Source organism: Lontra canadensis, unplaced genomic scaffold, assembly GCF_010015895.1.
Source record: "Lontra canadensis isolate GAN:19392208 unplaced genomic scaffold, GSC_riverotter_1.0 scaffold149, whole genome shotgun sequence".
NCBI lineage: Eukaryota > Metazoa > Chordata > Mammalia > Carnivora > Mustelidae > Lontra > Lontra canadensis.
The window spans coordinates 287972-311586 of record NW_022631143.1 but is presented as its reverse complement, the minus strand read 5'-3'; the positions used below and the strand labels follow the sequence as shown (position 1 = coordinate 311586).

Here is a 23615-nt window from a genome sequence, read left to right as displayed (position 1 = left end):
CGCCTCTGGGTGTGGGGGGGAGCGGTGGGGGAGGGCTGTGCTAAGAGTTATCACACACTAAAGCTTGCCAAAGCTGCCAACATTTAGGGAGCTCTGCGACAGGGATGACAAGTCGACAACAGTATCCAGGCTTGTTTTGATCTTCCAGGACTCATCAGGCTTCGCAGCTGTGCTTTCTCAGAAGCCCTCGGACAGGAAGAGAATAATTAATTTACCCTGAGCACACGAGTCAGGTTCAGAAAGCAACAGTGGGAAGGCTAAGGGCAGGGCTCCTGGGTTGCTGGTTCCTCCCATGCTGCCCTAGGGGCCCCTTCGAAAGCAGGAAAACTGCACGTGGTGTTGCCGTGTGTGCTCAGAGTGACTATGGAAACTAAAGGCTCACTTGCTATGAAAGCTCTAGTTCATATTCACGTGGTTCTTTATCCAGACTTTTCCTGGAGGACAGAATGAGGAGTGTGTAATTATTTCTTTGGAAAAAAGAAACCATTTACTTCACATCTGCTCGGCACCAGGTACTGTGCTAGGCTTGTGAGAAATAGCAAAAAAACAAATGCGTAGAGTCCTTGCCCTTGATAAGATTAATTTAGGGTATTCTGCAAGGCATCAGACAATGACATGCCTGGCCGTGTCAGTAAACACAAAATATGATAGGGCCTCTGAACGAAAAGTATGAGTGCAGTGACAGATGATAGCAGGGACACTTGATTTAGCTGAGGAAGGGTCCTTTCGGCAGAGACGGAAACATAAGGAAGAATCAACAAGGCCCAGGCTATACGGAGTAGCCCAGGTAATATGAGGAGCCTAAGGAGAGGGGAGACCTCATGACCTCTAGAACCAAGAGGAAACAGAAATGATGTAAGAACAAGAAGTTAAAAGGAAAGGTGAAAGGTGTTAGCGTGGCTTATGGGAACTAATAAGCGGAGGACGGAAGGGAGTTGCCTTGTGAGGAATTAATAATCCCATTTATAATTGTACCAAAAAGAATAAAATACCTAGAAATAAATTTAACCAAGGTGGTGAAAGGCCTGTCTTCTGAAAACTATAAACCACTGATGAAGGAAATTGAAGATGATACAAATAAATGGAAAATTTCTCTGTGCCCTGATTGACCTTAAGGCGTCACAGTTAATCAGTAGTCATATTTCTAATACATGTGTCTTCATCTTGGACCTATTTATCCTGAATCACCTGGACACATCTCACAATTGACTGGTTGAGAGACTTGGCACAAATGACCCTTTTGAGACACAAATCAAGTAGACCTTACCTGTTACTGCAATTACTTAATTGATACATTCGCTCTAGAGCATAGTATAGAATGTTAGAACAAGCAATACGCAAGGTATCTGGAGCTTCCCAGCTCTTCACAGGACATGCTTTTGATAATCTGTCTAGAGTGAAGTCCTGCCAGGAAGCTCTAAGACTTACCAAGCCTCTACTACCATCTGGCAATGGTATTTCAAAACTCACCTTTCACATGGTGTTAAGTAGATCTCATACCTGGGGTCTTGGTAAAGTTCCTTAGGAGCACAAATGTGTTTTTGACATGTTTTTGAGCATTACACAAGTCCAGTTCCATAGCAATAGACTGCAGACTGGTGTAGTCAGCTCTCCATAAGACCTGAGAAGGGCTGAATATGGTAGACCAGGATGGGGCTTGCCATAGTCACTTCTTATAGGAACAGACAGAAAAGTGTACTCAGCCAGCTTTTCAAAAAGTCTTTGTCGGCTCTTCTAGTTGAAAAACATGCAAACTGGTATAGGTATTGCTTGATTCTGAACTCAAACTTGACCGCATATCTCAATTAATGTTTCCTCTAATTTCCTCGCCTTCTGGTAGGAAAAGTACTATAGCAGTTTCAAACCTCCTGTCATCCATCTACAAAGCCCTGAAGAAAATAATGGAAGGTTTCTTTTTAACCCCTACATTATGGTAAAGAAGAATTTTTCTTTCTCAGGGTTTTTAGTGTTTCTTTTAACATTTTTAGGGGTGCCTGGGTGGCTCAGTCAGTTAAGCATCTGTCTTTGGCTCAGGTCCTGATCCCAGGGTCATGGGATTGAGCACTGCAATGGGCTCCCTGCTCAGCTGGGAATCTGCTTCTCCTTCTCCCTCTGCCTCCTTCCCCCGTTCATGCTCTGTCTCTGTCTCTCTCAAATAAATAAATGAAATCTCAAAGAAGAGGGAAAGAAAACAAGTATTTTTATAGATGGGGAAAAAATAAGAAGAAATGAAAGAAAGAAATGCTGGAGAAGCAACGAAAAAATGTCTGCTTCACTTCCATTTTAACTCTGTCAAAGAAGGAGGTTGATTTCTTGTTTGTTATTTCTGAGGGGATGAAGTGTAGCAGAGATGCTAAATGGAATAAAAGTCATTCTGCCGCTTCCTAGTTTGGAATTTGGGCTACCTTACTTGTTACCTCTTCTCTCTCTCTGCCCCCATGGGCTTCTCCGTCTTGGATATGTGGCCTCCAGAATTCAGCCAAAAAAGGAAATAGGAAGTTAGGGTCCCCATTAGCAGGAAGACATGTGAATCTACTTCCTGATCCTGGTCAGAATTCTATAAGTCCACTTGTATGACACAGGCTAGCTAGAGATACCCATTCAATATGGCTGCCAGTCTTTTCATCCATTGGATGGTCTGGGTAGGAAATTAAGTAATAGATTGGTGTAAGGGCTTTCTGGCCATAGCAATTGCCCTGGCAGTCCTGAGAGTACACAGGGAGATTCAAAAGGAGAGAGATGACACTAAGAATCAGTACTTTCTAAGGCAGTAACTTCCTTCTTATCTCCTATAATGCATGTCTTCTATTAGGGACATTCTTAAGGACTGTGGACAAAGACTTTTCTCTGGTTATAAAATCCAGTAATTAAACCAAAGGATGGATAAATATCTAGAGCTTCTATAATTTGTCCCAAGGTTATCTTCTGGTGATTGCTGATATAATACCAACTTGTCTCCTCAAAAGATGTCCTACAATATTGTAAAATCTCTGTGTGAACATTTTCCCCCTCCATAACTACCATCTTTAAGTACCTATTTTCAACTAGTTTTTCAAGAGTAAAATCATTTTCTCCTTCCTTCTAGAATCCTGTTGATAATATTGAATCTCTTCTTATGGGAAGAGATTGGGGGCGCCTTGGTGGCTCAGTTGGTTAAGTGTCTGACCATTGATTTCAGCTTAGGTCATGATCTGAGGGTCATGGAATCAAACCCCTTGTCAGGTTCTATGCTCAGCAGGGAGTCTGCCTGAGATTCTCTTTCCCTAACCCTCTACCCCTTTCCCTGATCTGGTACATGTGCTGTCTCTCTCAAATAAATAAATCAGTCTATAAAAAAAGAAAGAGAAAAGAAACTAGACTAGACAGTGTATAGCAGAATAGTTTAAATTTCAAACTCTGCTACCAGAACATGGTTCTGGTCTTTCTTAGCAACTTGCAAGGTCATATCCTTAAGCAAGTTACTTAATGTTCCTGAGTGTTAGCTTTTTTTTTTCTTTTTTGGTAGTGTTAGTTTTTTTACCCATAAATAAAAATAATTATAAGCTCATTACCAAAGGACTGTTGTGAGAGTTTAAAAAGATTTGTGTAGCCTCTAGTCTGTGATATATGCTCAAAATATGTTAGCTGTTATTAACTTTGTGTCTTCAGTGGCAGCAAGCACAGGACCAGAAAAATAAATATGTATTTGATTATATAGAACCAAGTAAGAGATCTGCAGCTGTCTAGGTATTTAGAACACAATGCAAGGAAAGCATCAAGAAGCAAGTAAACCACTGCACTCAGACACCGTGTTTTAAAAAAGATGTGTCCCTAGAGAAACTTTCTCATCTTCAACTAGTCGTGAAGAAGTGTGGTCTTTCCTTCGGCCATTCCCTTGACTAGTTCTTTTTCCTCATCTGCACTGGTTTCTGTGAATGCTTAGGAAATCTCTAGACATTTTCTTTTCCTGTATAAATGTGCTAAATTTCTTTGAATAAAATCCATTCTCTTTTGTCTGTTTCCTTACGTTTTACAGAAAAACCTATAGGATTTTGTGGCTCAACCATGGTATCTGTTTAATTTGGGAGGGGAGGGATGTATTTTATTTCTGTCATGGCTTATTAGAATGATGAAAGGGTGCTAACTGTGGATTGCACATCCTTTATTCCCTAATTCCTAGAGAGAAAACAGTTAAGGACAAGCAGAAAATTTCCTTAGACTCACCCTGCTCAGAATCCACACGGGTTTCATGCCCTTGTGCTCACTGTTGTGGGGGTTGAAGAGCGTCATCAGCCAGCCTTTGACCATGGTCCTAGCCTGTTCAGTCAGTCACCAACTTTACAAAATGATAGGAAACAATAAAGTCAAAATAGAGGAGAGGAAGAAAGGGAAAGGGAGAGAGACAGGAACAGAGACAGGGAGGGAGAGGGGAGAGAGAGAGACAGAGACAGGAAGGAAGGGAGGGGGAGAGAGAGAGGGTGACACACAAATCCAGCAAACTTTTATTTCCACATTTTGTCTACTCTTGAAGCTTATTTTATTTGGACTTCAGTTGCATCAATCTTCATTTTTAATTACTTTGTGGAAGATAGTCAGTTTTTTTTTTTTTTTCATGGTCCAGGTGATAAATCTTCACAGTCTGTTGGGTTTTGCAAAATTGTAAATGGCTAATTTATTTTACATTTATTTTTCTGCCAGGGTTGAAGGGCCATATCTGACTTTGCATTTGGCACGAACTTTTAGCGCCTTTTCTGCGACAGCATTTCTTCTCCTCACTGACGTTGACTCCCTCAGAAAGCTCATGAATATTAAAAGCTAGCATCTGGTAGTTGACTTTATCTTATTGTTGTGTTGTATGTGCAGAGGTACACCTCCCCAGCCCTCTGTGAGAACTGAGGAGCTTCCCCCAGATGCTGAGGATATTGGTGGCTCACAGCACTTAGCAGAATCCCTCTGTGAGTGATGTTAGCAGCATCCTTCTGTGAGTGATGTTAGCAGCCAGAGTTTCTTCCAAGGGGAGGTCAAGCCCTCTGTCTACCATCTGGACACACCCTACCCTGATCAGCACAGGCTTATGAAAGCTAGGCCCTTTGCCTCAAAGGGAATGCTTTAGAAGAACATCCCATTTCTGTGGGGTTGACCGAGGCCTTTCTTGGGACTAAATATTTCTATCTCTTTTTCAAATGTGTTGATCTTGAGAGCATTTTCAAGGAACTACTGTCTTTATAGGTTTTGTTATTATTTAGGTGTGAAGGAGATGATTGCCACTGGGAAGATAGTTACTCAGTTCTCAAGAAGAGGGGCCCCACTACACAATGGTGGGCAGCACAAGGAGGCACTGGGGTCAGTCAGGAGGCAGTGGGAAAGGGAGGGTTAATGGGATTTTCAAGCAAAGGGACAAATGAGGCAAGTTTTATTAAAAAAAAAAAAATGTCTACTCACTGTTACAGAGGCTGCCCTTACTTGCCTGGTACCTGGCCCTGGGGTGGTGAGGACAGGTAGGGGTGTAAACTCTGGATTGTTAGGTTTGCCTTTAAAAAAGCACATTTGTGGGGACACCTGGGTGGCTCAGTGGGTTGAGCCTCTGTCTTCAGCTCAGGTCATGATCTCAGGGTCCTGGGATCGAGCCCTGCATCAGGCTCTCTGCTCAGCAGGGAGCCTGCTTCCCCCTCTCTATCTGCCTGCCTCTCTGTCAAATAAAATAAAAAATCTTTAAAAAGCACACTTTTAGTCAGAGTAGTTACTATCTCTAGAAATTGGGCAGCCCCCCTAGTGTTGGCCAAGCCCCAAATGGCAAAGCATCGGAGTACAGAAAATGAAAGTCAGGTCTGAGACAACTTCCTACGCATATATCTTCATCTCAGATTCTGTCTCCCCGGGAACCATATCTAGGGTGTCTTTCATCTTGATACCCACAATGCACGATGTATAGGCTCATAGTCCTCCGAATGTTGTAAGGGCAAATGCTTAATAACTGAGTTTTCAAAAAGAAAAAAAAAAAAAACTTAATCAGTGGCAGTTGCCAGTTTGCATGGTGTAATGCTTCTGTCATGGGTGATTTCAAGCCATTATTGATGTCACTGCAAGTGGAGCTGGGAAGAGATGCATTCAGTCGGTCCTGAGGAGCCCGTGGGAGCTGGCTTCAGCGTCTCACTGGCACATCCTCAGAGAGAAGGAAGATGTTTTTATGAAGCATTTCCACCAGCTAGGTGATAGCAAAACACTACATCACTAAGACTTCATGAGTTTTCCTCCCTAATTCCTTACATACCGTTTCCCACATGTTGTCGGTTTACAACCTGGTTTTCTCTAGGGTTTGTTCTAACATAATTTGGAAACTGTTTTTGTGAAGGCCATACTTTATTTAATGATTAATGAGAAAAAGACAATGTAATTTGTTTTCACGTATTTCTTTAGAAGTCTGCACTCAAAAATCATGAAGGGTAAGAAAGACTCTTAAATCACTAAAGCTTTAAATATACCTTACACAATCTTGTTTGTACAAAAATACAAGTTAAATATAAACATAAAGCAATCATGGTAATTTTATTCAAATCTGTTTCATGTGATCTCCAGTTCTATATAAAAGTTTCTCAGTTCTGTTATTTGTGAGGAGATCAGTACCAGATTGAATTACTATCTCTTGGCATTAGGCCCTTAAAAGCTTAGTTCAACATTAATCTTTCACACGATTAAATGCATTTCCTAATTAGAGGTTACCTAAATGTTGGAGAAAACAAATGAGAAGGGCAGAATGTTCATAAACCAACAAATAGCATGGCTATCATAGAACATAATACATATCATAGAACATAAATACATATCATAGAACATAAATACATCTGTAGAGTAAGTGTGTATTACATACACACATGGATGCCTGCTTACACGTGAGCCCATACACCCATGAGTGCTCACATATCTAGTCATAAAGCAAGGCCTAATGGGATGCAGTTTCTGGATCATTCTTTTAGTTGTGCATTTTTTTCCCTCCCTTGCAATCCTACCCCTCTTGAAGACAGTATGGAGAAGATGATGACCAAATTCTTCAAGGTATCTTTTTCTCAAGTGTAGTAAATTTCTCTGCCATGTCCTATGTCAAGATAATCAGCCTTTTCTGGGCCTATGTTGTAATTAGAACCTGCATCCTTGAAGACATTAATCTCAAGGCTATGCAGTAACTGAAGGGAAAATTCAAGAGATGCTTTGTTAATTTCTGAAACAGAGCTCCACCAGCACCAAAGGAAATACTTTAATACACCATTTTTTTGTTTTTGTTTTTGTTTTGGCTTTGGTTTATACCTTGTGCAATCTTACATGAGGTCTATCTGTACCATCCCCTTGACTAACTCTAAGATAACATGGCAGCAGCTTGTTGCCCTTTGAATTCTCAGTAACCAGGAATTTCTTACCTAAAATATCTAAACTCCTTAATATAGTGTTAAGAGGATTTCCAGAAGCAGGTCTCATTATTAGTGGTGCCTCTGTACAGTTTGATACCATTAAATGTCTTAGATCTTCATCCCCTATTGTCTCATACTATATTATAAATGGTACAGCTATCCTTGACTACAAATACAGGCACCAATGAAAGCTATGTTACTCTGTGCAAAAGCATCTTTGTCATGGTCTTTCCCTCAAGCTGCTGTGATACTCTTCTCTGCCAATGGAACAGAATAGCCTGGAACAGGATCTTTTGTTCCATATTTTTAATTAGAGCAATCCCTGCTACTGTATGTGTTCTTGTGAAGTTAACCAAGTGAGCAGGTCCTCCAAGCCAGTGGTGTCTTGGAAGGGGACTCCTCTGTAGCCAAAACCCTGTAACTTGTATACCAACTAGGTGATCATAATTTTCTAAGAAATATTTTACCAATATTGTCTTTTGCTTTTTAGAATTTGTAGCCACGGTGATTGGATACCAGGACTGAACAAGAATAGTCTCAATCCACCTCGTAAGCCAGTAACACTCTGACTCTGTGTTTTCTACTATGAAGAGAATATTTCCTCTGGCAGTGGCAGAACCCTCAGGAACAACATTTATTTCTCTTGGAAGATGTCTGTCATGTTTCTTAAGAATGTAGTTCCTTCCCTTTTCATTAAAGACACCATCGTGGGGCGCCTGGGTGGCTCAGTAGGTTAAGCCGCTGCCTTCAGCTCAGATCATGATCTCATTCCTGGGATCGAGTCTCGCATTGGGCTCTCTGCTAGGCAGGAAGCCTGCTTTCCCCTCTCCCTCTGCCTGCCTCTCTGCCTACTTGTGATCTTTGTCTGTCAAATAAGTAAATAAAATCTTTTAAAAAATAAAAATTAAGAAAAAAAGACACCATCTGGGAAAGTTCACTAATCTTTTATTTTGCAGTGTCTCTTCTGCTGTGCATCCTACCTAGTGAAATTTTTATTTCAGACTCCATCCTTTTCACTTCTGTAAGTATGACTGGGTCTCTTTTAGATCTCCTGAGCTTTTACTTAACTCAGTCTTTCTTCCAGCTTGTTGAGTGGATCAGCTGGAGTGCTGTCCATGTTTTATTTCTTACTCTTGATGGTGGATACATGGTGTCTTCTTTATATTACATATGTTATATTATATTACATTGGTAAATTTTACATTTCTATTTGATGCACTTTTCTACGTGTGTATTGTATTTCAAAATGAAACATTAGATGGTTCAAGAAATCATACAAGCTCCACATTCGAAACATCCCCAGTTCAGATATTTCTCATCATTTCCACCATTTCTATCCCCATCCAACCCTTCATTGTTCCTTAACCTGACAGTAGTCAGCACCTCCCCACTGGACTTGCTTCTTCTGTCCTTGCCCCTCCAGTCCACTTTGAGCTCATAGGCTAATGACATTGTTTTCAAATCCAAGTTGGATCATGTCATTCCTCTGCTCAAACCCCGACGGCCTCCCATCTAATTAGAGTCAAAGTCAAAGACTTTTTGTATCTTCTATAGCATTAAAAATGATTATTTCTATTGCAAAAAAATGATCCGACATCCTCTTATCTCGAACTTTTTTCTTCCAACGTGTTCCCTCTACATTAGCTACACTAGCCTCCTGCTTGCTCACCTTCCTCAGAGGCTTTGCACCCCATATAGCCTATGTCCCGAATACTCTTCCCATGTGGCTCCCTTCCATATTCCCATCAACTCTATATTCACATTTTATCTTTTTTTTTTAATTTTTAAATTTTTTATTTCTTTTCAGCATTTTATCTTCTTTGTGAGACGATTCGCATTTCCTGGGTTAAATTGGTGTCCTCCCATACGCACCCATATTCGCTTTTCTATTTTTTTTCTATTTTTTTATTTTTTCGAGTAGTACTTGCCACCATCAGTCATACTGTATATTTTATGCTCATTTGTTCTTCATCTTCTTCAACCTGAACATAAACTTTGTAAGGGAAATTATTTTGATCACTTTTAAAAAATTAATGGCTTGATGTTTAATGCCTGTATCATGGTCTCATGTGAAGTATGTACTCAGTAAATATTTGTTGAATGAATACTCTTAAATCATTATTCTCTACTTTCAGGTAATTTGTCTTCTTTGAAATTTAAAAAAAAAAAAGCTTCTATTGTTTATTTCAGTGGCTTGTACATAATGTGCAATTAATAGCTGTTTGTTGAATGAATGACTCCTTGCCTAGCTAGTGGCAATGTAGTCCTGTTTTCCTAATGGTTACAGATGGGGAGTAGGAGTATGCACTCTGATGTTCTATTCTTGGCTTTTTCTCTGACTGCATTCAGTATGCATGAATATTCATTAGCTGTTTATTTTGGGACGGAAAGATCAAACACTCATTTAGTAAACATGTTGGTATGGAAAACACTGGACAAGCCACTGCGGATTAAAACAAAGACCACATATTCTAGCAGGCTCCCAAAATATGCCTATAAAATGAAATGTGTCCCTGCATTCTAGGGCATGCTGCTAAGTGTGCCTTTGCATATGCAGATACTGGATTCTGCCCACAGATCAGTTAATTGCCAATACAAAGCAGCCACTGAGGACATATTTGCTTCTCTTGTAAAGGCCAATACAGTTGTGTGGGCCACAAATGAAATGCATGCTGTTGGATCTGCAGGAATAGTTTCAGAGACAGGACACAATTACCTCTTTGTCAAAATAAATTAGGGAGCTGTTGGTGTCTGTTCTAAAATCCCCCTGATTTCTCAAACAGGAAATACTGCTTGTTTTCCATGAGAATATGCTGCTGGCCAGAGAAAAACCAAAAAACTACCTTTGTACCTCAACCCTGGCACATTTGGAATGACAGCCATCATTCAGCTATCTTCATTTGTGCCTGCAAGAGCCACAGAGTCCCCAGAAGGAGAGGTCATGTGATCTTGCTGCTGGGTCGCAGTGTTCCATGGCAGTGGCTCTGTCCAGTCTTGACCCTGCTCCACGTAGGGAAAAATCTCTCTGAAATGCAATGGCCGGCCCTACAAAGAGGACTTAGAAGCTGACCGATCAGTACAGACAGTCATAGAACTCTTTCCTATTTTGTGAGGATCTACTTAAAATATTTAAGAAATATTAGAATAGGTGTCTGATCTACCATCATCAGCAGGCCCAGAAAAGTGAAGGAAGGGACTTGTCCAAAGCCACAGAACTAGTTACTCAAAGGGTAGGATTAAAACCCAGGTCATCTGACTTCTCTTACCATGGTCTTTCCACTGTGTTACTGTCACAGTCAGGGGCCTGCCTGTTAACCACCCTGGCTCTCTGATGTTCACATTTCTAGGAAGTCACCCAAGAAGCAAATTAAAAATGTAGATCTTTGGGACTTGCTTTTCAGGAACTCTAATTTGGAAAGTCAGAAATAGAGCCTAGGAATTATGCTTAAACATGTACCCTGGGTGAATTTAGTGTAGGTAATATCAGGCCATAACTTGAGAAATTCTGGTACCTGGCAGAATACCATCAGGGAAGATAGATGGTGCATAGATTAGCCCTGTGCTTATCATCTTGGCCTTGCCACTTCCGGACCAGGTGTATTTGAATGGTTTTATTTCACAGCTTCTCTGAGTCTCAGTTACCTGACCTATAAAATGAGAACTCACTAGGCTCTTGGGAGAATTGTATACATATAAGTATGTGTGTGTATGTGTAAAACACTGTGTGCCTTATGCACAGTACATGCTTAATAGATGCTAGTTACTGTTACTGATTTTCTATCATATGGTTTTAAGTATTTTTTAAGTAGCAAGTGGTATTATTGGCATTTTGGGAGAGCAGCTAAATCATTTAACAATTTCATTTACACATGTAAGTAATATAGTGTATGTAAAAATATAATATAAATATATTTCCCTTTGGCTCTACCCTAGTCTCTATTGTTTCTCCCTCAGCCCCACCAAATCTATAACAGAAAATACCTGTGTGGGAGAACAGCTATGATATCAACGAGATTGTTCATCTGTTCTTAAAAATGTTATGTTCTCTTTCCTTCCAGTGGGGCCCTAACTAGAATGGCCAATGGCATTCAGCAGGCCTGGTGAGAACTCTCACTTCTGATGGAGAGGAGATATGTTTAAGTAATTTAGACATTTCAACGTGTTTATTCCCACCTACACTGGAGGTCTTTCGGTCCAGCGAGCTTGTCAAGTGCAGTGAAAATAGACTCAACCTAGGTTTTCATTTCTATGTATAAGCCTACAGGATCCTGAAAAAGTCGACCGAGAGAGAAAGTAAATAAGGGCCTCAGATCATCCAAAATAGTGACTTGAGTGCTACTTTATCATCAGTTGTCGAAAATAACTTGATTGCAAAGAGTCTGAGGCTAGATGGTAGAAATAAACTCAAGTGGGACATGACATGTATGCCAGGGAAAGTGGAGATGGATGTCTGAGAATTTTGAGCAACTTTGGGGCTCTCTGAGTGCTTTGATAGCACACATCACCTGGGCATCAGACACTCTGTGATTGACCTTCCACTGTTTTTTAAAAAGTCTGGAGAGAAGCTTGGCTAGAGGGATGCATTTTACTAATGAAAATGTACCCTAAAGATCCCGTTCTGGCTGGTGCTGAGAGTAGTGGTGATTTCAGCACTTGCAGAGCATGAAAGGGTCTCTCTTTTTTTCTTCTAAAAATCCAGGTAGGGGGGTGCCTGGGTGGCTCAGTGGGTTAAAGCCTCTGCCTCCGGCTCAGGTCATGATTCCAGGGTCCTGGGATCGAGCCCCGCATCGGGCTCTCTGCTCAGCGGGGAGCCTGCTTCCCTTCCTCTCTCTCTGCCTGCCTCTCTGCCTGCTTGTGATCTCTGTCAAATAAATAAATAAAATCTTTAAAAATCCAGGTAGGGAGCATAGCGGGGGAATGCGGGACCATGGAGTTGAAGAAGGAAGGCCGGAATTTCAATACAGTTCCATACTTTCCCAATGTGTGAAGTTGGGCAGATTTCTTGTGATTTTGAAGGTTCAGTTTCCTCATCCTTAAAACAAGAGTTGGTCACTGTCCTTAAAGGGTAGCTTAGAATAATGTATGAAATACATATATGTAAATATATGTATATATGTATATATACATATATTACATATACATATATGTAAATTATTTAATGTGTAATTTAATTATATAAAGCACCTGAATCATAGGAGATGATCATCAGTAAATGCTTTCTGCTTCACAGCAGGATCACTGGTAATAAAAGTATCAGAAGAAGCAGGGCACTTTTCATAATGATGTGGCCTAATTCTACTTTAATCTTCTGTCTAAACTTTATATCTAAGTTGTTTGAATGATAGCCTACTCAAAAATGCATTTTCCCAACAGAAATAAATAAATGATGAAAATGTCAAAGAGAAGGAAGAGATTCAAAATAGTCTAGGATATTTTAAACACATGAAGACCAACAGAACAGGCCAGAGTATATGCAATCTATGCCTGTGCCTCAGACCTGTAGTTATTACTACACTTTTCGGTCAGTAGGTAGGGTCTCCATCTGAATCTGCTTTAAAAACAGATAATAAACCCCAAATGCTTTTATCCATTGCTAGAACTGTCAGATGCCAAGGCCCTGAGCAAAATGCTTAGATGACTAGATTGCTATCGCTCCCTCCCCAGATGGGGGTAGGATAGAGACGAGTTCCAGGTTTCCAGGGGCCAGCTGAGCCTTCCTGAGTGCACTTCACCTTCCTCTCCGGGGCCCAGTTATCCTATTGTTCATCCTCCTTTGGACCCATCAAACGTTGCTCGCTGGAAGGACGTAAAAAGTTTAGGGTCTAAGTGTCTGATGCAATTTTGTACATCTTCTCAAGACAGTATTTTTGCGGGATTGAAGAAGAGTAAATCTCTGTATATTTAACACTAAGGCTTAACTAATGAAGGATTTAATGCATACAGTTTCAAATTTTTTAAAATAAATAGCCACTTTCACACGCACACCCAAAACTGCTACACTGTATACTTATTTATAAACTTCTCTTACATACTGAGCAATTCATTTCATTATATTTTTACATCGTAATTTTAATAGCTATAAGTTATTATATCATGTTACCATTCTGAACTTGGGTCTCCTAGTTGGAAAGGTAATTGTTCCTAAGACTTGGCTTCTGAGAGCTAAATAGAGATTAATATTTTCATAGAGTAATACTTTGAGAATTTCATGACAAATTTCTTAATGTTATAGAAATAAAATTGCCAGCTCATACGGTATGCAAATTTTTGAGAAATGGTAACATATTATCAAAGTGAAGATTCCCATCCGAGTGAAAGAGAATGAACACTTTCCCACTGTTCCTGTCATGGGGTATCCTTATTAAAAGCAATCTAGAGGACACGTGGACTCATAGCACGTTTTTTTACCCGATTATGTGGCCGATCCGTGGTAATGATGGAATATCATTGCCTGCTCTGTCGAAAGGCTATTTTGTCCTCTGTTTTGTTGCCAGTGCTGCCCCTCTCACAGCTATTAGAGTCGGCAGCTGTGGACATCTGCAAGCTTGCTAAGAGTGCCGTGAGAGTATGGTGAAGGAAACAGGCTTCTCTTTCCCTCCGTACTAACAAAGACATAATTTAACAGTTTCTGAGGGCCAACGCAGTGATGCAACCCCAGTGGGTTTCCTTTAAGAAGGAAACTGCATGTGTTCACGTCTTTCTATTTTAACAGTGCAATAAACACTTACAAATAATGTTGCGATGCTGCTAGAAATAGAAGGATTCAAAGATAGGGCCTGTACCAAATGTCAGTGTGTACAAAAAATCCAATCACCATTATGATCAGATAAGGCCTCTTTCTCCCTGTGGGCAATAGGTTGTTTTTCAATATACTTTTTTTTTTTTAAAGCTATGAAAAGCAAAATCAATTCTTGCTTTATTTTTATCTGAAATACTTACAAAACCATTTTTTCCCTTCTGTAATCTGAAGTGGGAAAACCAAAACCAAACTGAAATTGCCTTTTTTTTTTTTTAATGGAAGTGCATATAATTAACAGTTGCCCCAGGTGGTCCTGTAACTTGGAGATACATGGTTTGCTTTGGAGGCCTCTGTTTTTACAGAAACAATCTGACAGGGGTAATTAGATACAAACTCTAGCATCATTTCCTCATGAAGTAATAGGAAAATAAGACAAAAATCATCTAAGTATTAAAGGCATTCGGTCTCCATTCTAGGCTCTTATCTCTTCATATGCGGAACCCTCTTCCTTAACCATCTCCATCCCACACACTGCTTCAGTCACCATGGATTTGACAATGACTGCAAATGTGTATCTCTCAAGCAGAAATTCTCTTTTTAGCTTCCCATAAATCTTAACGTCTCATCTGGTAGTTCCCTAGTTCCCAGAGAACACGACAAGTCTGAAATCCATAAGCTTCTTCCTTAAAATGGATCTTCTCCTACCCTCCCTGAGTGTAGCAAAGAGCAGTAGACACCCGATCAGGAAATCTCATCCTTTTCTCTGTCTACATCTCTTAAATGCATTCATTTCTTCACGGCCGGCCCTTGTCTGGATTCAGTTGCTGCTTCTGGTACCTGCATGGGCCTCCTCCCTACAAGCCACAAGCCACCGTAGTTAGTACCCTTGACTCCCACTCTCCCTCTCCTGCCCCTTCTCTGCCCTTTCAAAGGTCTTCTCCTAAGAACAGTGGGAGTAGTCTTCTTAGACCTCAAACATGATCACGTCACTTCCTACTTAAAGTGTTCTAAGGAATACTCATTCATTGGTGTTACTGAAAAATGTCTTGACAAGTCCTGCTCAGGCATGGGCTTTTCTGCCTATTTTACCATTCTTATTTTTCATTATTCTCTGTTCATTTTTTGGGCTAAAGCCACACTCTCCTTCTTTTGGTTTCTTGATCGCATCATGCTGTCACCTGACAGAGGCCTTTGCACACCTGCCACACAACTCCCCCCCACATACACATCCCTCCCCACCAAACCCAGGACATGCTTGTCTTTCTCTTCTGTTTATCTCTTGTCACTCTTCATCTCTCACCTCCAGCATCACGTCTTTGGGAAAACTTCGACCAATCATTCTAGGAAAGATTTCTCTAGTCTCTGCTTTCACAGAATTGCATTTCCTTCCCTCATATTACTTAGGCCAATTTTATAATTACACACGTGTTACTTGGAATTATTTGATTAATGTCTGCCGTAAGACAGACAGAAGCTCTGTGAGCAGGTGGCCTGTATTAGTTTACTAGGGCCCCTGTAACAAGTTAACGCCAAATGAGTGGCTTAAACAACAGATGCTCATTGTCTTACTGTTGCAGAGGCTAGAAGTCTGAAATCAAGGCATTGCTAAGGCTGGTTCTTTCTGAACTCTGTGACGACAGGACCTCTTCCTGGCCTTTGTCCTTGGCTTAGAGTTGGTCACCTTCTCCTTGTGTCTTCACGTCGTCTTCCCTCTGTGTATATCTGTCCAATGTCCAAATTTCTCCTTTCTGTGAGGATACTGGTTATATTTGATTAATACGTACCCTAATGACCTCATCTTAACTAATTACACATGCAGTGGCCCTATTTCTAAATAAGGTCACACTCTGATGTACTGGGGATTAGGACTTCAGTACCTAAATTTTGGGAGAGAGAACTCAACCAGCAGCAGCGGCCATGTCTGTCTTGTCCAGCTGCGTGTCCCTAGTGCTCAGCGATGTCTGAATCATAAGTGAATAGACAAAGGGTATTTCTTAGCATTCATGCAGTGACAATTATCAGAAGCAGGGATTAGATCCTTAACATGACAGGATAATTCCTGTATTATTTCTCCTCTTCCATCTTTACCATAAATTTTTCTTAAAAAAAAAAAATAGAGCAGGGATACATTCAAAGACAATTTTTTAGTACAACATCATGTAGCTAAGATGGTTACCTGAACTCAGTGATGTGACTGTACCAGAGAGACTGGCCCTTTGTGGGAACTCAGTACATTTTTATGTAAGAGAAATGGGTGGATGGAGACAATGGCAGAGATGGGGAGGAGACACTATTTCCAGTGGCTTTATAGACTTGAAAACACAGCCTGGAGAATGACCAGAGATGCCTGCTGTTCTTCATGCCTGAGACACCAAATGTGACATCGCATTTTCCAAAGATAGCCACTGCAAATCTCCCTCCCTGCGCTCTTCAGCACTGTGGTTTTGTCATTCCCACACAGACAGTCTGTCACTCCATACCATGGAAACTGGGCAGGCCTGTGACTACCTTGAACAACACAATGTGGCCAAATGGACACTATGCCAGTTTGTGCCTTCACCTGGCCCAGCAGTTTTCATTATTTTCTCTTGAAAGTCAAGCACATGTAAGAAGTGTGACTCTCCTAAGATCACCCATTGTCAGAAGACCAAGCCTCATGGAGAGGCCCATGGAAGAGGCCAGACTATATGGACAGAGGGAAGGAGGAGAGGAACAGTGGGAGGGCCAGATTTGAGTAATGAGGCCATTATGGATTCCAGCCTCACTGAGCCTGCCCCATGACTCCTACCCTAGCTGCTGTCTGACTGAAACCTCACGAGAAACCCAGAAGCTGTGGGGGCAAATAGCCCTGCTGACCTGAGTCTACCCTCAGGGCTGGTGCACAAAATATTACATTGTTGTTTTAGGAGAGTCAGTTTTCAGGTGGTTTGTTATGCAGCAGTAAGTAAGCAAAAGTGTCCAGTAAATATAAAAGCCTTGCATATAGCAGGTCCTAAATGCCTTCTTTTTGGTGAACGCATGCGTTTGTCTCCAGGGTCCAAAAAGAATGGAAGGAAAGAAAACAAAGAAAGGGATCTTTTGTGCAAGATGTGAAAAACCTCCTAGTGCAAGTTTCCTGTCAGAATGTTTTTCTTTGAAAAGCCTCCTCCACTGGAAAGCTTTCAAGACTCTAAGAGAGCTGACCTTAAATGTTTCTTTCCACTGTCAGGTCAGGCAACCAGCTTAGACCTCGGGGACTGCAGAGTCTTTATGAGGGAGTTCTGGATAGTGAGAATGAGAGGTGTGAGATAATTTTTTGGTTGGCAGCTGGAAACTGAGAATTTCATTCCTAGAAAGTGTTAAGATTTGAAGAGAAGGCATTTAGGCACTTGAATTCAGTGTGCCTCATTAAAGTGGTACCCTCTTCATCGCCCCGCCCCTACCCGAAACCTCCCTCTGGATCATTTCGCTAAGTGCAGTGTTTTTATGTAACTAATCCGAGTGATGAACAATCTGTAGTTGGAGACTGACCACAGGCAAATGAGTCAGCCTCCAGTTGCCTTAATTTTCACTTGCCGGAAAGGCCGGGGTGATAAAGAGAGGTAGTCATTCCTTTATCGATCAGTTTTACATAGGATTAAGAGAGCTTTATGCATCAAAGCAGACCCTTGCTTATAGAAATAAGCAAATCTCAGATTTTAAAATTAAACAAAACAAAACCAAAAAACCTACTTTCACACCTAAATGCAAAATTGTCCAGGTATGGGAAAAATTGTTAGGTTAGAGCTCTCGAAATATAATGCTCCATACTTACGTGTACGGACACATCACCACAGCTTTATTGTACATCCATACCCTTACTCATACCTTATGCGCGCGCACACGCACACACACACACACAAGTGCACACATACACACATCTTTTCAGAGGTTAGACCTCAACTTTTCTAACAACCCTCACATAATCCACTTCCAATCTCTTTTTTGTCTTTTAAAAATTAGATCAGGGGGTGCCTGGGTGGCTCATTGGGTTGAAGCCTCTGCCTTTGGCTTGGGTCATGATCCCAGGGTCATCATCCTAGGGTCATCATCCCAGGATCGAGCCCTGCATCTGGTTCTCTGCTCACTGGGGAGCCTGCTTCCCCCCACCCCCCTCTGTCTGCCTCTCTGCCTACTGGTGATCTCTGTCTGTCAAATAAATAAATAAAATCTTAAATAAATAAATAAATAAATAAATAAATAAATAAAATAAAAATGAGACCAGTGCACCTATTGGTAGTCAAGAGCCATGTAATTTACATTATTTACATCCAGACTAGGTAGTGTTCAAAGGCTATATCACACGTAAACATTTACAGGATTATGTCCGGAGAAGTGTAGAAGAGCTTGTAATTTTCCACACACACACACATTTTACTTTTGAAAACCTGGTAGACTAAGCATAAACTGTTCAACTATAGTCCTATATAATCTAAGCCTCGTCGTCAACCAGAACATTTTATTACTGTCGTTTGTATCTCAGAAATCACCAACATGCAAATGTCTACCCTAGGAAAATACTTAGAACTGTCTGCTGTTTCTTCACTATAAACGTGTAATCCTTTAAACGTTTTGGACTAGTGGAACACCAAGGCCCAACGGGAGTTCTGTCATACCACATGTGAGTGATTAAGAAAATGAGCTTATTTAAAGTCCATAGTCCCTCATGGTTCACCGCGGCAGGTGGGAGGTTGGGGGAACCAGGTGGTGGGTATTGGAGAGGGCACGGATTGCATGGAGCACTGGGTGTGGTGCACAAACAATGAATACTGTTATGCTGAAAATAAATTTAAAAAATAAAAAAAAAGAAAATGAGCTTATTTAAAAGAAATAATGATTATTAGTGGACAAATCAGTGGCGGTTTCATAGGCAGGTATTCTGCAAAACTTTCTGCCTGCATCTTTCTATGGCTGAATATATATTCTCTTTACTCTAAGCAGTACATCAGCAAAATGTACATACATACCTATATATGTACATATATACATATTACTATCTATATTCTAATATTATTATATTACTACATATATTACTATATATTACTATAGTAATCTATTACTATACGTATACATATATATGTATAGTAACCTTTGCAACACATTCTTGGTCATTTTCTGGTACTCTGTGTCTCTCGTTGCCAAGCTTTAGAAGTACTTTTTCTTTGAGCTTTAGACATTAGGTGATTCTGGACTCTAAGGGGTGTGAAGAGTACTGAGAAGAACTTCTATAGAAATATTAGACATTACAACCCACCTGTCTGGGAAAGTTTTGTTCTAAGATTGTCCCATGTTCCTCATCTGCATTTCTTGCATTCCAGTGCTATGTAAACTAACCTGGGCTGCTCCATGCATTCTGAGGGACCTGGTGCCTGGGCAGTTTCCTCTTACACTTAGCTGCGTAAATAATCCATCTCAGACATGACGGTCAAGGAGAAGACTCATGACCAAACCATTGAAAATCAAACCTCTTCGTCAGAGGCTCCCAGGCAGTTAAAGAAGATGGAGCAGTCTCTAAGAGGTCTTTCTGTTGTTGTCTTTCAAAGAGAATGGGAGACAGAGGGTGGTCTAGTCCCAGAGTGTAACTATGGCATCCAGCATAGCCCTTAGGAGGGTGGGAGGCCTTGGATAGATAGATACGGTGCTCTGTACCTTCATCATTTTCATCAAGGAAACAGATCTCAGTGCTGCAGACCTGAGCAAACAGGAACTCTCATCGTCTATTGGTCAAGCCCTCTTCTCCTTCTGACCATTGTTGATCCTAGTAAATGTATCAAAAAGAAGTAGCAGAAGTTTATGGACTTAAATTCTAGAAAGTTGTTCTTGGTTTTACATTTCTTAACTTCACTGTGCACATCACCTTAATGAGATAGTAGAGAGGAAGCCGTGAGTTTTGACATCAAAGAGAGTAAGATTTGAATCTCAACTGTGTCCTACTTGCAAAATATGGATAATAATGTTTTCCCTAAAGTAATGTGCTTTTTGGACTTAATGTGATGATACCCAGAGGGCTCAGCACATATTATAGTTTAATGAATTACTAGAATTGTTGATTTTCACTGGTCTTACTACTGTAGAGCTTATAATGTTCTTGTAACAGAAAAAAGTATTTCTATGGTATCAACAACACCAAATTACCTGTAAAAACATAAAAATTTCAGTAGTAAGAGATATTACTTTTAAAAAAAAAAAAGTAAAACTACAGTTTTCCCAAATATAAAAGTCTGTATTGTTTTCTAATTATAAAGCTAATATATGCTCATCATAAAATTTAAAATGATAAACAGTTAATATGGTAGAAAGTAAACATCTCTTAATTTTATACCTTCAAGACTTGGGTTTAATCTTTCAGATTTATATAAATGTACATTCACACATACATGCAGGTATGTGGACCAAGATTTTTTACTCTTTTTTGGCTGATCCAGTTTAGCTCTACAGTATGACCTAGAGATTTTTATATGTCATCACACAGAGCTCATTATTCTTTTTTTTTTAAGATTTTAATTTATTTATTTGACAGAGAGAGAGAGAATGATCACAAGTAGGCAGGCAGAGAGAGAGAAGCAGGCTCCCTGCTGAGCAGAGAGCCTGATGCGGGGTTCAATCCCAGGACCCTGAGATCATGACCGGAGTTGAAGCCAGAGGCTTAACCCACTGAGCCACCCAGGTGCCCCAGAGCTCATTATTCTTAAATCCTGCATAGTCTCCCAGTACTTTGATAAACTATAATTTCATATATTATAATGCTGGACATGAAGATTATTTCAAATTTGTAGCAATCAGAAATTATGATAAAATGAAAGGTACATGCTAGAGAATGGCTACCCATTTTTCTAATCTTTTAACAGAATTAATAAAGTAGTTTCAGCTGGATTGATATTAAAATTCTTTTTATATTAATAATGAACAAGATAACATTTTAAACATCTTAAAGCCACTTAAATGCTAACACATATTTTAAAGGCCAGAGTGTTCTTTGCCCACATCACAGCAAAAGTTTAAGCACATATTTGCAGGATATATCTTGAAAGAGAGAAATGTGTCAAAATGAGATAAACGAAGATATTTCAATGACATTTACCATCAGATGAAGTAGACATTACCATGGATGTAGGAAAAATGGAGGCACTCGAGGCATTTATTTTGGGGATTTGAGGAGAAAAAGTGACTCTAGCCAGTCTTAATGATAATCAGAAGAAGAATGTGGTATGAGAGGGTCACAAGTAAAAATGAGTTGCATTGTGAGAAATGGTTTTGTTTGCTTTTAATTCTCACAAATAGTGAAATACATTTTAGAATGCATGACAGATCTTACAAAACAGACAAGGTATCAGAAACTGACTATAGATAAATACTGTGCCAGTTTTCATTTTAAAAAATAATCACTTTAAAAGCTATAAATTAGCAAACCTGATTCTGATCACAAAGAAAAATTCATGGATAGCTTACTAACTGCCAGACTCATGAGTGTATGGAAAACAAAATGGTGTCCACTAGATACCCATGGGTGCCCATAATGAACAAATCATATTATTAATAGTCTAGTTTTTAAGTTTTTCCAAATAGGCAGATGATAAGGATTTCATCAATACAGCTTAGCAGAAATATCACCAAAAAGTCTTGACAAAGTCATGCTTGCTCTGCTGTGGGTAAGATGATGTATGAATGACCAGATTTTTAAGCTCTTTAGAAGAATGACTCTAAAGTTATTCCTTAATGGTTTTTCTTTATAAAGCTTTCATCAGTTACTTGGATAAAACCAAAAGTGAGCTCTGTTTTTTTCAGATGACTCAAGGCTAGGGAGAACAAATGGGTACAGAAACAAAACTTTTACAGAGTGATTTGAAACATGATTAGGAATTAAAAGCAAAAATCATAACCTTGAAATCTCACAGTGACTCTCACAACCAACTTTCCCTTGCTTCTATCATGCTGTTGAATTCAATGAAGGACGTAGTTCCTGTCCATATGATCGCACAAAATTTGAAATAACTGGGCTACAGTTTTAAATCCATTTAAAAATAAACTGTTCAGCCTTGGGCAGGTTAATTAATAATTTATCTTGGAAATAAGATTGAATTCCCAGTAATACTGTTTATATAAAGTAAAATGCTGACTTCTCTTCATTTTTCTTCTCCCTTGTTCCCATCAGAGTATTTATTGAAAGCCAACTTTAAGACGGGTGCTATGCCAGATGCTATAGATGTATTTTTCTAAGATAAGTGAGACAGGTGCCCTGCCACCAAAGTTTAGAATTACATAATTTTGATTACATGGTGTATTGTATAGATGAAAGACTTAAGCATAAAAGGAGATTTTTTATTTTCCATTTTTCTACTTCCCCTAACTGAGGTCTTTTTGGTAAGTTACTGAGACTGTTTTGTTTTGAAGATTTATTTATTTTATAGAGACAGAATGAGAGAGAGAAATGATTTTTAATTTTTTCATCTCCGTACTTCTAGTTATAACTTTATATCATGGAAATTTTCAAACATACACAGAAATAGACAAACAGTAAAATAAACTCTTATGTGTCCATTGTATACCTTCAACAATTATCAACAGGTTTTGCTTATAAGTAATTCTTATTGGTTTTCTTAGCTTGTTTATATTACCATTGTTTTCCCCTCTAAATACTTTTATGCTTTTGATTATGTCTTTGACCCAAAAACTACTGAGGAGAGACAGAATAGTAAAGTGGTCAAACACACACACACACACACACACACACACACACACACACACATACCCCGCCACCCATCTACCCACCCACCCCTCTCCCCTTCACACACACATTGTAATTAGACAGCTTGGTTTAAATCCCACATATCCAAATTACTAGCTGAGTAGCTTGGCACATCTTATGTAATCTCTTTCTTGCCATAAGCTTATTCGCCTGTAAAATGGTAATAATAACAGTATCTATTTAATAAAGATTTTGTAAGGATTAAATGAGCTGATTAAGACAAAAATCTCAGCATGCTGCAAGTATGTAGTAAACATTCAGTAAATGTTAGCTATTATTATTCTGATTTCTAAGTTGTTCGAATTGATTTGTTTGTGCTGGTGTTATTAATTTGTGGCTTTACGGCATTGATTATGGAGAAAGTAGGCTGCATCATGACTTTTCTTGATTCTTGATTTATTGATTGAAATTATGCTTTTGGAATAACACAAGGCAGTGTTTTGCAAATATTCTATGGGTCCCTGAAAAGAGGGTCTATTCTTGGTTTATAGAATAGAGAAATTCACTGAATAGCTATAAATCAGCCTCAATAATTATTTTATTTCCTACTTCCACATTTACAGCCTATTTGATCTTTAAAAAATTGAAGAGTCTTGGGACGCCTGGGTGGCTCAGTGGGTTAAAGCCTCTGCCTTCAGCTCAGGTCATGATCCTAGGGTCCTGGGATGGAGCCCCGCCTCAGGATCTCTGCTCAGTGGGAAGCCTGCTTCCTCCTTTCTCTCTGCCTGCT

The 23615-nt window shown here is 39.7% G+C and overlaps 1 pseudogene; it reads right to left on the bottom strand.

Moving 5' to 3' along the window:
* LOC116859174 overlaps positions 1-23615 on the bottom strand; it is a 67953-nt pseudogene that overhangs the window by 24009 nt on the left and 20329 nt on the right.